Raw genomic sequence first — 15,879 nt, 5'->3', positions numbered from 1 at the left:
ACTTGGGAATTGGTTAAAAACACAAACTCTCAGGTTCCGAAATAGACCTGCTGAATCAAACACTCAGGAGCTGGGAGCCCGGCAATGTGCCTGTCATAGGCCCTCCATGTGATTCTGATTCATGGTGAAGTTTGAGAGCCACTGTTCCAGAGAAGAAGGATTTCCTAGACTGTGGAAACATCCTTTAACACAAATACACTGTTAAGGAAGACAGAGATACGTGTATTATACGTTTTAGTGTGGTTTCTCTGTAAAAGAATGGAAATAAACAGTACAGTACATAGATTCTGACTGGCCTTCGCTGACTTATGACCCCCCACGCGGCCCGTGATACAATGAGGCTCTTAGTATCGAGGGAAGCTGACAAACCTAGTTGCCCCTAAACATAATGGCCCAAGGTAGCTATTCTTTTAGAGTTTAGAGGCTTCCTTTTTATAGCTGCTCTATAGCTCTCTCTGTTCTTAAGCATTCACTTTTCTTAATAATAAAAAAAAATAAAAATTAAGGTAGCTATGTATTAAGAAGTTACTAAATATCAGGATGCCGTTTCAAGAGCACTGTAAGTAAACATTATTACCATTTTGAGAAAACAAAACAAGCCCCAAGAGATGAAGTCGTATGTTCAAATACACACCTATTAAGGGGACAATGCTGGTATTCAAACCCAAGTGTATTATGTATCTATTGCCAAGTAACAAATGACTCCAAACTAAGTAGTTAAAACAGCAAACATTTATTACATGGTTGCCTAGCATCAGGGATCCAGGAGGGGCTTCACTTTATGGTTCGGTCTCAGGGTCTCTCATGAGGTTGATGTCAAGCTGCAGCCATCTGAAGGGCTAGAACTGGATCTTCCAAACTCGTTTATGCAGCTGTTGGCAGGAGGCTTCAGATCCTTGACAAATAGGCTTCTTCATAGAGCAGTTCATGACATGGCAACTGGCCTCCTCCAGAGCAAGTGACGGAAGAAAGAGAGATAGCAACCAAATTGGAAGCAACAGCGCCTACCGTAAGCCCATCTTATATGTAACATGCCATCATTTCTGCTGCACTCTTTTGGTTATGAAGACCAATCCTAGTCTAGTGTGGGAGGGAACGACACAAACAGAAGAATATCAGGAGGTGGAGCCCTGGGGTGCCATCCTGGAGGAAGGCTACCACACCATGTCTGTCTCACTTCGAAACATATAATGTGTTTATTTATTCCTTCAGTAAATATCAAAGGATCAGTCATCTCCAGATGCTGTCCTAGACTATGGGTATTGTTGGTAAATGAAACAAACACAACCCTTACCATCCTGGAGCTCATAATCTAAAAAATAAGTAAACAAACAAATACATATATAATTATAATTTGTGATAAGTACTATGAACAATATAAACAGAGTTCTGTGGGAGGAAAATGGGGTGAGGGTAGGGGGTAGAGACCTATTTATCCAAATTGGTAAAACTTAGAAGGCAGCTTTCCAGAGGCAACCCTAAATAATGGTCACCAAATTTTGGGGACTAATCAATAAAAACTTTTGAGTAAGCATTCCTAAAACACATATATTTATTCAGTTTTAAATTTTATATATGTGTATATATGCATATATAAGTATAATATAGGCATTGTATACTTCATATACAGAAAACACATTATATATAATATATAGAAAAATAAAAAGATGAAAGTTGAAATATAAAATATTTTACATTTTTATAACATTATTAATGATGCAAAAACTATTTTGTGCCTACCTTTGAAATTTTCATTAATAATATTTTGATGAGAGCTATGTGATTGAATATGCTTCACTAAGCCTCTGTGAATAAAAGGTCTGATTCTACGTTAATTTCTTTTGGTGCTTGGTTTTTTGTTTTTTTGTTTTTTTGAGACAGAGTCTCACTCTGCTACCAGGCCAGAGTGCAGTGGCTTGATCTTGGCTCACTGCAACTTCTGCCTCCCAAGTTCAGACGATTCTCCTGCCTCAGCCTCCTGAGTAACCGGGACTACAGGCGTGCGCCACAACGCCCAGCTAATTTTTGTGTTTTTAGTAGAAACAGGGTTTCACCATGTTGGCCAGGATGGTCTCTGTCTCTTGACCTCTTGATTCACCCGCCTCGGCCTCCCAACGTGCTGGGATTATAGGCGTGAGCCACCGCACCCAGCCTGGTGCTTGGTTTTAATAGTTATCAGACATGGAAAAGATACTTCCAAAATACTTTGATTAAAACAAGAGAAGAGCTTTATCACTCATTTCACTGAAGTATGATACTTGTTTTTCAACCCTATCCATCAATTAGTTTCCAATAAAAATTGGATAGTAAATTTTTACCTTCCCTAATGTCAACTACTTGTTAATACAAACTTTAAAAAATTGATTCAAAGTCCCCTAGAACTGTTTATTTATCATTTTAAAAAGGTTAAAAATTCCGTTTCCAAGTATGTAGACATGAGAGTTTTTAAAGAGACATATTCATTGCAGTTTTGGCAATAAAAATTACGTAACTATTGGAGATTTTCCAAATATCCATTTTCAAAATGCTCTACTCATAGCATTAAACGTGATTACTTCCTCATTTATTGTTAAAAGATCACGTTTATCTGAATAATTTCACAATTTTTTGGCCAAATTATTCTGTTTATGGCTTTCTCTGGTAACGTAGCTAAAGAAGCACTTACATGAGGAGCTAGAAAAATGTCAGCCCCGCCATTTCTTGTTGTTCAGCTAAATTTGTATTATTAGGGAAATCTCTAGACTCAGCCTCTTTTTAAAAATATTTTTAGAATCACTTATTCATTAATGGAGATGTTTGGTTAAATCTAGATTATATAAGACTTCTTGTTCTGGGAATGGAGAACTAGGTAATTCATACCATCCCTCCTACTGAGGACAATCAGCAAAACAAAATATATTTCAAAAATCTACTCCGGTGTGCTAGATAGCTACCAAGATGGTGCAGAATTACTGGGTTAGTATCTGGTAAAGGATACAGATGAAGGGAGTTGAGTCCAGCATGTAGGGCAGTTTTTTCTACAGTATATGCCAATACGGTATATGCCCATTTCTTTTTTCTTTTCTTTTCTCTTTTTTTTTTTTTTTTTTTTGAGACAGGGTCTCACTCTGTTGCCCAGGCTGGAGTGCAGTGGCATGATCTCAGCTCACTGTAATCTCTGCCTACTGGGTTCAAGCGACCCTCCTGCCTCAGCCTCCCGAGCAACTGGGATTATAGGCATGCACTACCATACCCAGCTAATTTTTTGTATTTTTAGTAGAGACGGTTTCACCATATTGGGCAGGCTAGTCTCAAACTCCTGACCCCAAGTGATCCACCCGCCTCAGCCTTCCAAAGTGCTGGGATTACAGGCGTGAGCCACAGAGCCCAGCAGTATATGCCAATTTCTAAAAGCAGGACTGAGGGGCCAAGTGGCTGAGCAGGAAGGTGGTTAAAAAGTGTCTCACAGAGCTAAGGCCAATTTTGGGGCCCAGCATCACCAAGCCAGGATAGCTCTGGTGAATCTCTTTGCATATGGATGGGCCACTGAAGGACAGTACCCTAAAAACAATGATAAACCAAAAGAAGGTTCTAGAAACTCAGTTTCACAGTACCTGGAATTGAATTAACATGATCTCATAATGCTAAGGCCCCAAGTACCTAGCAGAAGTAAATATGAATTCACTTTGGAGAATGACAGCATCATTATAGAATTCTAATTATGACTACAAATAATGTTTCAAGTACAAATATCTGAATACAATAAAAGAAAGAAAGAAAAAAACAGAAAACAAGACAAGACCACACAAATGAACACCAAGAAAACACAGACATAGATCAAAAAGGCTCAGAAATTAGAATTTTTCAACTTAAAAAAAAGTGTATTGACTTTAAATAATACTATATTTAATCTGCTCAGAGAGACAAAAGTCAACCTTGAGACTTTTGGCAGAGAACTGAAAATTATTTTTTTAAAAGAGCCAGTGAAAATGCTAGAATTTAAAAAATAATAACAATTAAAACACAACAGATTTCACATTTAATTACAAATAGATGAAGAGAGAATTTGTAGTATGGAAGAAAATATCCAGACTACAAAGCTAAAAGACAAAATTAAGAAAAAAAAAGAAAAAAAATTATAAGAAGTTTAAAGAACCTAGTAAAACACTTCCCAAACTTAAAAAAAAACCAAAATGTCATAAAATGATACCTTTGTAAAATGTAATTGAAATGAATTATTAGAACAATAAAATAATAAAAAGACACTGAATATATGCTCAAATTTTTATTGGATTCAAAAGACATAAAATTACTCTGCCAGTTGGCTTCAGAATATTTAATCTCAATTTTGTACTTCTCTTTTTCCAAATCATGACACTGATATAAAAGCTCCATGAAAAGTTTTGATATATATTTAGCTCAAGTACTAAACGGAGAAAGATAATGGAACAGAAATATCATTTATGAGTAATTAGCTGAACCATTTCTAAAACCAATTAAATACATCAATTGACGAATTTAGGAAATTGAAAACTAGTTAAATAAGGGAAAACCTAGGTGCACTTTATAGTAAAACTGCTAAAAACAAAAATATGAACAAAGGAAATACCTTCAACACAACCAGAGAAAAAGATTGCCATCAATGGAACAATAATCAGACTTACAGTTTATTCCTCAACAGCAACATTCTGAGCCAAAAGACAATGGTACAATAGCTCCAAAGTGCTGAAAATAAATTACTGCCAACCCTGAATTCTGCTCCCAAGATATAAATGTATGTCAAGAATGAAAGTAAAAAGAGACATGTTCAGACAAACCAAAACTGGGAGAGTTCATCCCCAAGAGACTTGAATTTATACATTTACATATATATAAATTTGCCTTCAGGCAAAAGGAAAAGGTTTCAGGTAGAAAGTCAGAAATGCAGAAAGCCATGATAACTATAAATGAATATTGACTACACAAAACCAAAAGTAAATCTTGTGGAGAATTATATAGAAAATCATAATACACTGAAAAAGCTTTAAGTCAGGAGAGACATAAATAGAGTGATAGTGTTTTACAGTACATACATTCCCCGGAAGAGAAAAAAGAACCAAATGATATTTTATTTTTATGTCAGATATACATATTGCAATATTTGCTGTAATCACCACAAGAATTTATAGGATTCGAATAACTTTTAAAAATTTTAAATCAATGCAAATGAAAGCAAGAAATGAAAAAAATAACATAGAACAAGCAGTGCAAATTGAAAAGCTGAGCAAAATGGTAGATTTAAACCCCAAAATATCAGAAATTAGATAACATATAAATACTTAAATTTGGGGATTAAAAGACAAAGTTTGTTATCCTGAATAACACTAAATTTAATATGCTACTTACAAAACACAAGACTAAAATAACAGAATTCTCAAAGATTTAACAATAATGTCAAACTAGACACTAAGGTTAAAAGCATTCCTAAAGACAAAGAAAGTGGCCTCATGATGATGAAAATTAGATTTGTCAAGAAGATACAACAATTCTAAATTTACATGTAGCTAATAGCATAGATTCCAATTTTATTGCTCTTTCTGAGATCTAATAGAAAAATAAGATAAAAATCAGTTTACATTTACAGGAGTATACATTTGTAAACTTGACTTAACTGGTCTTCATAGAATACTGCACCCAATATCTGCAGAATACACACTTAGTTCATACACCAAAATTACAAAATGCTGGGCCAGTAAGCAAGTCTCAACAAATTTCAAGAACTGAAATCATAGAGTGTGTTACCTGACCTCAGGGGAATTGAGCCAGAAATCAATAACAAAACCATATTCACAAAATAGCCATATGTTTGGAAATTTCAAAACATACTTCTAACTAAAATTATAGATTCAGAGAGGAAATCACAATGGGAAGTTAGAAAACTATTTTGAACAGAATAATCATGAAAATATGACAAATCTAAATTCATTTGATGTAGCTAAAGCTGTGCAAAAAGAAACTGTATGGCCTTGAACATCTCTAATCTGAAAGACAGTGTCTTCAAAAAAACCTATGGAAAATATTATACTTATTATATTATACTTATTTAAGTAGGTGCTCATTCTCATTAATAATCAGGTAAATATAATTAATGCCTCAATGATATTTTATTACAAACTCACCAGAATGGCTAAAATTCAAAAGACTGACAAGACCAAATGTTGAAGAGGATAATCACCAGCCCATGCTGCTGGTGGAAATGTAAACTGGTGCAATCACTTTGGAAAATCGTTTGGTGCTATCTACTAAGCAGAAATATATGTGTGTGGGTGTGTATACATATATGACTGTGTGTACACACACACGCACTTTTTCTATCAAAGGTCCTGTCCCCCATGCACCTCTAGGCTCACAAGGCAGAGATGTAAGTGCCTTGTGAGCCTCTAGGTACACAGGGGGAACAGGACCTTTGGTAGAAAAAGTGAAGGGATTATAATACTACAAGGCAGTATTTGTAGGTGTTTCTCTTTTCTCCCTGGAGACTTTGAATAGAAAAACATTGTGACAGTGTTTTAGAAGTGATCGTCTGGGAGCCTTTAAGGTTTTGGTAAATGTCTTAGTCCATTCAGGTTGCTATTAACAAAATATCTTAGACTCCGTCACTTATAAGCCACAGAAATGTATTTATTTCTGACAGCTCTAGAGGCTGAGAAGTCCAAGGTCAAGGTGCCAGCAGAGTGTCTGATGAGGGCCACTTCCCCATGGACAGGGCTGTCTCACTGTGCCCTCACATGGTGAAAAGGAGCTAGCTGGCTCTCTGCAGTCTCTCCTATTTGACAGGGCACTAATCCCAATCACGGGGGCTGCACACTCATGACCAATCACATCAGAAAAGGTCCCACCTCCCAATACCATCAACTTGGGGGTTAGGATTTCAACACATGAATTTGGAGGGAACACATTCAGACCATAGCAGTCGGTGCTTTGAATACTGAGTCTAAAATCAGGTACTCTGAATATTGGCTCTACATTCAACGTCCTGCTTTTTTCTTTTCTAGTTGTGTAAATTTGGACAAATTACTTAACTTCGCTGGGGCTCATTTATAAAACGAAACAATGTAAGGCTGAAATTAGATCATCAAGGGGCCTTATTAGTGCATATATTAAGACACTTTCCCCTTCTCCCAAAGCATGTATAGAGAAAAGGAGGTAGGATTTGCCTGAAAGAGGTTTAGGTGGCCGGGCGCAGTGGCTCACGCCTGTAATCTCAGTACTTTGGGAGGCCAAGGTGGGTGGATCACGAGGTCAGGAGATTGAGACCATCCTGGCTAACACGGTGAAACCCCGTCTCTACTAAAAAAAATACAAAAAATTAGCCGGGCGTGGTGACAGGCGCCTGTAGTCCCAGCTACTCGGGAGGCTGAGGCAGGAGAATGGCGTGAACCCAGGAGACGGAGCTTGCAGTGAGCTGAGATCGCGCCACTGTACTCCAGCCTGGGCGACAGAGCAATCCAGCCTGGGTGACAGAGCAAGACTCCATCTCAAAGAAAAAAGAGGTTTAGGCAAGAGAGATTCAAGGGATCTTTGAGGGTACAACAGGTATAAAAATAGAAAAGATGTCTAGGGTACAAGAGGAGATGGGTCACAAAAGCAGAGTAAGAAACTAGGTCTACGTGCTGAGGACAGAAGGGAAGGTTGACTGGGCAGTCCTCTGAGTTGCTAAATGAAGATTCTTTACATTATCCCTGACCAGCCATTGTGGTCAAGTGGCTCTAGAAATGAGCAATGGAAACGTGCCAGGACAGGAAACCAGATGAGGCATTACATAACTCCTCCTGTGTGTGCACACACACCAGTAAGAGTGGGTTTTTCACTTCATTTGGCCTCCCATGGCATCATGTATAATCCTCTATTTCAGCACCTGTCAGTGTCAGGCAATCAATAGTCAATGGCATTTCTGTCCACCTCCCACTACACTATGAATTTCTGAAAAACAAGGAAACAGCATTTTATTCATCTTTGAGCCCTACCACCTAACACAGTGAGTAGCATAAGAGACTCTCAATAAATGTTGACTTAATAAATAAATGAATAAAAGAATGAATGACATCATTCAGCTTACAGAAATCAGAGCCCTGGACTGCACAGCCACCATGAAAAACCTGCCAAATGGAGCACCCTGAACCTCCCTCCCACAGTTCTCACCCACCCGACCCATAATGTCTCTTCCATCTGACTTGCTCCCACTTTGCCTCCCCCAAATTTCTTCCCAACCTTGCAGGGAGAAGCCCAGAGCCTGAGGGTACGTGCCTTGGCTTCTCTTACTTCATCTAAAATATTCTATCAGTTGACTGATGTCAATTTGAATGTTGCTTCTGTTTTCTTCTTCAGATCTGGGTGAAACTAGATTTTTTTTTTCTCAGACAGGGTCTTGCTGTGTCACCCAGGCTGGAGTGAAGTGGCATGATCACATTTCACTGCAGCCTTGACCTCCCAGGTCCAAGCAATCCTCCTATCTCAGCCTCCCAAGTAGCTGAGACCACAGGCACGCACCAACACACTCTGCGAATTTTTGCATTTTTTTGTAGAAACGGGCTTTCGCCATGTTGCCCAGGCTGGTCTTGAGCTCCTGGGCTCCAGTGATCCACCCACCTCGGCTCCCAAAGTGCAGAGATTACAGGCGTGAGCCACAGCACCCAGCCTGCAACTAGATTCTTGACAGTGACTGTGACGAAATGATGTGGCCCTCCTCCAGCTCTGTCCCGGCCTTCATTCGTTGCTTCCAGACCAATAACTGGGGTTAGCTCTCAGGGTAGTCCAGGTAGAGAAATACAGACCTGGATGCAGAAGAAAACACCTTATGTTCAGAAAGAGCTGCAGAGTTTGGCTTGGTATCAGCATGAACTAGGGGGGCACGGCGGGGACTGTTTGGAAGGATGATAAACAGGACAGGGAGGGAATTACTGACTCAGGAACTGTCTTGGAGGTAGTATTGATTTGTTTCTGAATGGTTCCTTGAGGCTTGGACATAAGGATGCCTTACAGTAAGTTACAGGAAGAGGCTGCAGTGCTGTGGCAGAAAATTGAGGAAGCGGTCAGAATGCTCAGGGAGACAGGACTGTTGGAACGAACTTATTATGTGACACCTAGACTTCCTGAGAGGGTTCAGGGACATTCCCTTCAAATATATCAGTACGGGGCAAGAACATCTATTGGTGTGGGGGTGACAGCATCTTTGGGAAGCTTAGTAATGATTATCCACTGTACGCCAGGGTAAGAATAGGCGATTCTGCCATTTCACTGGGCTCCCTAGTGTCAATGGAGATGCTAGGATTTCAAAATAACAAAGACCAGGTGTCTGCTCTTAACCATCAGAGTCAAGATGAATATAAACCATAACAGCCAGCAAGGCCAGAGTGCTTCAGTCCACAGAGTTTTTGATGATGGCTAATACACCATGGTGTTCCTACGAGTGAGATAGACGAGCAGTCAATGAGGGTACTGCATGACTTGTATAACAATTTAAAAACTCAAGAGCCGTCAAGGTTGATGGACCCACAGTTTCTAGATCTGAGCCAGTTCTCAGACCCCACAGGCTGCACCCTCTTGTGCAAGGATCCTGCAATGTCTCCCACACTAGTGAAGTGTTTAGGAGTTCAATGGTCTAAGGCATGGTGAGATATGCCCTGTAAGATAAAGAACAAGTTATTAGCCAGGCTCAGTGGCTCACGCCTGTAATCCCAGCACTTTGGGAGGCCGAGGCAGGTGGATCACGAGGTCAGGAGTTCGAGACCAGCCTGGCCAGCATAGTGAAACCCCATGTCCACTAAATATACAAAAAGAAAAAAAATTAGCTGGACATGGTGGCGCGTGCCTGTAGTCTCAGCTATTCAGAAGCATGAAGCAGGAGAATCGCTTGAACCCAGGAGGTGGAGGTTGCAGTGAACTGAGATCGTGCCACTGCACTCCAAGCCTGGGCGACAGAGTAAGACTCTGTATCAAAAACATAAAAAATAAAAATAAAAAACCAAGTTATTACAGTCTGTATTTATTAGGGCTGAGAAAGAGATACAGTGCTTAGTGAGCCTCTTTGGATTTTGGAGAACTATAAGCTGTACTGGGGAACACTTCTTCTACCAATGTGTTGAGTGACTTAAGAGGCTGTCAGTTTTGTGTGGGGCTCAGAACAAAGAGCTCTGGAGCAGATCCAAGCTGCCACACAAGGTGCCCTCAGCTCATATGATCTGCCGATCCAAGGGTGCTAAAGGGATCTGTGATAGATAGAGATGCCGTGTAGAGTGTTTGGCAAGCCCCATCGTAGAGTCATAGGCGAGGCTCCTACGGTTCTTCTTAGCTACCTGCTTCAAAATAGAACAACCCACTGTGTGAAAACCAGCTCCTGGCATTGCTATTGAGCCATTTTAGAGACTGGGCATTTCTCTCTCCAGCAAATGCCTCCATTTATTTCTTCCCTTTATATAAAATTCCTTAAAAGAATTTCCAAATTCATTATCTCCACCTATTTTTTTTCTATTCTGTTTTGAAACTACTTCATCTTTCATCCTCACAATTCCACCAATACCACTGTTACAAACTCACCAATGACTTCCATGTTGTAAATGCAGTGACCGACTTTAAGTCTTCTTCCTACTTGATCTGTCAGCAGCATCTGACCTAATTGGACACTCCCTCATTGAAACACCTTCTTCCCATGTTCCCCAAGACATCATTCTCTCCCTGTCCTCTTCCTGTCTCACTGGTTATCCTCATCCCCTTGGCTGGTTTCCTCTCATACCACAAACCACTAAATGTTAGAGGACCCAAGGCCAGTCACTGATTTCTTTTTTGCTTTTTCTTTCTACCTATACTCTCTTCTGAGGTGACCTTGTCCCACCCATAGCTTTAATTTTTCATGGACTGCCCACTTCCAAGTTTACATCTATGGCCCCATCTTCCCTCCTGAACTCTAGATTCCTGTATCGAGCAGCCCATTAGAAATCTCCACTCTGTGAGGCATCTCAGCCTTAACAATTCCAAAACCAAATTTTGAATCCCCTCCCTCCCAACCTGTTCCTCTACCAGCTTTCCCTGTCTTAGTAAAGGTCAGCTTCATCCTTCCGGCTGCTCAGACTGAAGATGTTGACTCATCTTTACTTCTTTCCTTCCAACTCCATCCATCAGAAAATCTTGCCAGCTCTTCCTTCAAAATATTTAGAATCTGGTAAACCCTTAGTCTAAGGCACCATCATCTCTTGCTTAGATTATTGTATCCTGTTTCCAAGCTTCCACCCTTGCCCTCTTCAATTTGTTTAAAACAGCAGCCAGAATAATCCTGTCTTGCTTCTGAAAACCCTCCACAGGCTTCCCATCTCATAAAGAGAAAAATTCAAGTCCTCAGAGTGACCCATGAGGCCCACAAGGTCTACACAGTCTCTGCCTCTGATTCCCCTCTGACCTCACCTCCTGCCACTTTCCCTCCACCCTTTCCAGAACACCCCCTCTGCTTTGGACAGCTTCCTTCAGCCGGCAGCAGGCTTGCTCCCTCACTTCGGCTCCAATTGCCCGACCCCATAGATACCATCCCTGCCTATCTCTTGTATCCTCCTCATTTTTATTTTATTTTTCTGGTAGCATGTCTTGCCATCTGACATATTATATGTTAATTTCATTGTTTGCCTCCCCCCTAGCCCGGTAGAGTAAGTTCTGGAGACAGCAAGAGCTGATTAGTTCTGTACGTGTCTATGGCCCCAGGACTTAACACAATGACTGGAAGAAGATAAATGCTCAATCGATTTTTGCTGAGTGCATGCATGAATGTCAAATCCTTTGCTAAGCCGAAGGTGTAGGGGAGAGAAAATGCAGATCGAAAATGATCAAGACCTAGCCCCAACCTTTAGGACCTCCCAGCCTGCTACCCTTCCCCAGAGCACAGAGTGTGGTCTTTCATAGGCCACAACACACAGTTACAACCAGAAAAGTGTGATCGAGCACACCAAGTAACTGTTTTGCTTTTGCCCCCTCTCAACTTAGGATATTACTTTACTTCAGAGACTTGCCAGAGATCCGTTTGCTACGGCAAATTCAGATGTTAACACCCAAAACCACATATATTTTCTGCTGTCTTGTGAACGTTAAGGATTTCATGTGGCTGACCTGGTCATAGAGATAGACCAGGTCAAGAGTTTCCTAGGTGTCTGAGCGACATCACCCATGCCTCTCCCACCAACTCCCTCAAAAGTCTCCTGACCCTGCATAGGCAGACCCTGATATTACACAATTTACAATGCATTGACCTCGGAAAGAGCAAGTCACGCTCCAAAGAGGGCTGCAGACAAAAGCGTTCCAAGCCAGATTCCTTGTTGACACTGGTCTCTGGTTACACCCCAGGCATAAAAAGGGAGGAAATTCTTCAAAGCCAGTGAATGCTTCCCTACCTTTGTCTGTCCCCAGCAGAACCCCTTCCCCCACTCCACCCTCCACAGAGGGACTCACTGTAAGTTCAACAGCACAAGTGCTGCAAGGGGAGGCATTTTCAGGTTACGCGCTATATATATATATATGTATATATATATATATAGCTAAAGTAAGTTACAGGTCTTGTCTCACATTATTTGCCTTGGCGAGGGTTGAAAGCCTTAAACAATTCCTCCCAAGCATGCCCTGTTGTGAGTCCCCCTTCCTGTCCAAAACCTTTCCTTGGCCCAGACCCTGGGAGTCACCTTTCTTCTTCTGGCCACTCCCCACTCATCTTCTTTCAGTCTCCTTACAAAACAGGGGCTTTCCAGGAGTCTAGGTCTGCCCTGGAGTTGCAGGACCACACCACGGCCAAGCAAGGCCTCTGCTCGGACCCTTGGCAGTTTCCTGAATTGTGAGTGTCCTGTTTTTTCGAGGCTGGGGTCAGAGGGAACAAATGCAAGACCCAGATGAAGCACCTCTCCCACCACTTGCCAACAGCTAGTTCTGTCCCTCCGCCCCCGACACCTGCCCTGTTAGCCTCGCCACGCTTCTTAACACAACCTTCTGAAACGGGAAAAGTTCCCTTGTCCCCCATCAAAGGGCATGCGATGCGGGTGTGGTTCACTTCTTTGGTCCTGCTGCTCAAACCCCTAGTGGGAGCAGGCGGATGGGCAGGTCATGGGGAGCGTGGGTTCTGACCCCAGGGCAGCATCTAGGGTTGAGTCTTTACAGCTCCTGAAGCCCCAGTGGGCACGTGTTACAGTGCACTCTTTCAGCTTTGCCATCTGCAGGCAGCTTGTGTTCATCAGCTCAGTTAGACCCTCTGCCTTATCACAAGGACAGAAAGCTTTCTGTATCCCGGGTTCTTGCCCTAGTGCACCAGAAAAATCAAATCATGTGTGGGCTTAGAGAATGAGTGCAAGGTTTTATTGAAAGGTGGAGGTAGCTCTCAGCAAATAGATGGGGAGTCAGAAGGGGGATGGAGTGGGAAGGTGGTCTTCCCCTGGAGTTGGGTCGCTCAGCAGCCAGGCTCTCCTTGGACCACCTTCTGCGTCGCTCTGCTGTTGATGGCCTGTCAGCATCTATGTGTTCTTCTGCCAGTGTGTTCCTGTCGATGTCCAGCTACTTGTATGTGCTTCCGCCGGTGTGTTCCTCTTGACCTCCCGCTGTTAGTATACGTGCCCGTTAAGGTCTTGGGGTTTTTATAGGCACAGGATCGGGGGCACGACGGGCCAGGGTGGTCTTGGAAAATGCAACATTTGGGCAAGGAAACAGGAGTGCCTGTCCTCACCTAGGTCCGTGGGCTCAGGCCCAAGGGTGGAGCCCTTGTCAAGGATCCTGCCTTTCTCTACTCAGCACTTCCTTGCACCCCTCCCATATCACTTCCACACAGCCCTGGACCTGGGCTAAGATGTAGCAGTATTTGCCATTCCCAGTTGGTGCTGTGGGGTTCATTTATGCCAACTTTATCATTTTCACAGAGGAGAAGACCAAATCCCAGAAAGTGGAAGCCATGTGTACAAGGTCAAAGAACCTGTTAGGGTCAGAGCTGGAATCCCTGACTTAGAGACCCCGGCCAGGGCTCCTCTGTAGCACCAACCTCTTCACTCATGTTCCTTGGAGTTTTTCTGTTCCTGGTTCTTGCTCTTCTTGTCCCACATTTTGAATCTTTCTTGGAGTTATTGCTTCCAGGGTTTCCATCCAGGTCCAACCTACAGGAGCAGCTCAGTAGCTTCCCCCTGTTAGAATTCAGCCCCCAATCCTGTTCCCTCCTAGCATCCTCAGCCCATTTGGGTTCAGCCTCCTCCACTACTCCCTGCTTGCTTTCCTACACATCCTATTGTGAAGAACTTTTAGTCCTTACAGCACGTCTATGTACAGCACCTCACAGACGAGTACAAAAATGAAGTCGTCCAGGGAGGTGGATTATTTTCTTCATTTTTACAGATGCAGAGATTGAGATGCCAGGTGAGAGTGAATAAGTGGTGGGGCCCAGGCTGCGGTCTTCATGCCCATCACGACTTTCAAAGGTCTTTTATTCTCAGTGTCCTCTCCTTCTGTGGAGTGGTCCTAGGACACCAGCATCACCTGACTTCTTCCTCTACACATTCATTTCCTAAAGTCCATTATCGTATGTCAATTTCCAAGTTTCCAAATGTTTATATTTATAATACTTTTCCCTAGACATCTCCATGCTCTCCTGGCACCTCAGGCATCTTAAGAGCTCTCTGGGTATGCTTGCCTCCCTCACTAGCTCTTGCTGTCAGAGTTTAAGGGTTAAGATTCTGAAATCAGGCCAGGCCTGGTGGCTCATGCCTGTAATCCCAGCTATGTAGGGAGTCTGAGGCGGGTGGATCAGTTAAGATCAGGAGTTTGAGACTGGCCTGGCCAACATGGTGAAACTCCATCTTTACTAAAATACAAAAATTGGCCAGGTGTGGTGGCTCACACTGGTAACCCTAGGTACTTGGGAGGCTGAGGCAGGAGAATTGCTTGAACCCAGGAGGCAGAGGTTGCAGCGAGCCAAGATCGTGTCACTGTACTCCAGCCTGCGCAACAGAGCAAGACTCCATTTCAAAAAAAAAAAAAAAGATTCTGAAATCCTACAGAACCATATCCTCGTTCTGCCTCTTAGCAGCAGTGTGACCTTGGACAAGCTATTTCACCTCTGAGAACCTTAGTCTCTTAATTTGAAAATTGAGAGTATGATTATCTTTCAGGCCATTGAGAGGATTAAATAAGAACACAGTAGCACATAGGTTCCACTGTACATAAGTGTTTAATTAAATATTCGCTGTCATCACCAACGTCATCGATATCTCTTGCCTTCTAACTTCTAACTGTGCCCCCCCGCCCCCAAGCATGCCCTCCCACACACACAACTAATTTCCCAGGCCACCTACGAGTTACCTTTCACACATACACATATGCCTAGAAGAAAAATTGAGAAAATTTTTGGAAAAATTTTACTCCCATACAGAGATAAGTAAAAGAATTTTTTAAATCACTAAAGTTTCACACACTCCCATCCCTCATTGACCCCCTACTCCAAAAACCCCAGTTGCAAAATTCTGATCAGGCTTGTGATTAGGAAATACATCACTTCCCGGGTGAAAATCCAAGCATCTCCCACCTAGGAAGCAGGCTAGGCTCTAAGTTTACCAAGCTCCTTAATAGGGCCCAAACAGAGCAGATCCTTTCTGCAAAAACAGGTTAAGAGACTGGACTCTGAGATTCAAATCTTGGTTCTACCACTTACTAGCTGTGCAACTGAGGGGAAGTTGCATAGCCTTGCTCTACCTTGATTTTCTCTGGATTAAAATGGGGATGAAATTGGACCCAAAGTTTTTTTGTGGTTGTGAGAATTAAATGAGATAATCTATGTAAAATCGTTAGCAGAGCAGCTGCCTGTAATAAACTCTCAACAAGTGCTAGGCACTCTTATTATTATTAGTTTTCATACGCTTT

The 15,879-nt window shown here is 42.1% G+C and overlaps 1 long non-coding RNA gene across 1 annotated transcript in view; it reads right to left on the bottom strand.

Moving 5' to 3' along the window:
• Window positions 1-4,182: 4,182 nt before the first annotated feature.
• LOC119627713 (uncharacterized) overlaps window positions 4,183-15,879 on the bottom strand; it is a 36,398-nt gene continuing 24,701 nt past the window's right edge. The window contains exon 3 of the long non-coding RNA XR_005243942.2: window positions 4,183-8,792. This is a non-coding gene — a long non-coding RNA (uncharacterized lncRNA). The remainder of the gene's footprint in view (window positions 8,793-15,879) is intronic.

The sequence above is a fragment of the Chlorocebus sabaeus genome, chromosome 27 (genome assembly GCF_047675955.1).
Source record: "Chlorocebus sabaeus isolate Y175 chromosome 27, mChlSab1.0.hap1, whole genome shotgun sequence".
NCBI lineage: Eukaryota > Metazoa > Chordata > Mammalia > Primates > Cercopithecidae > Chlorocebus > Chlorocebus sabaeus.
Note: the sequence above shows the minus strand (reverse complement) of the source record. Positions and strands in the feature narration are given on the sequence as shown.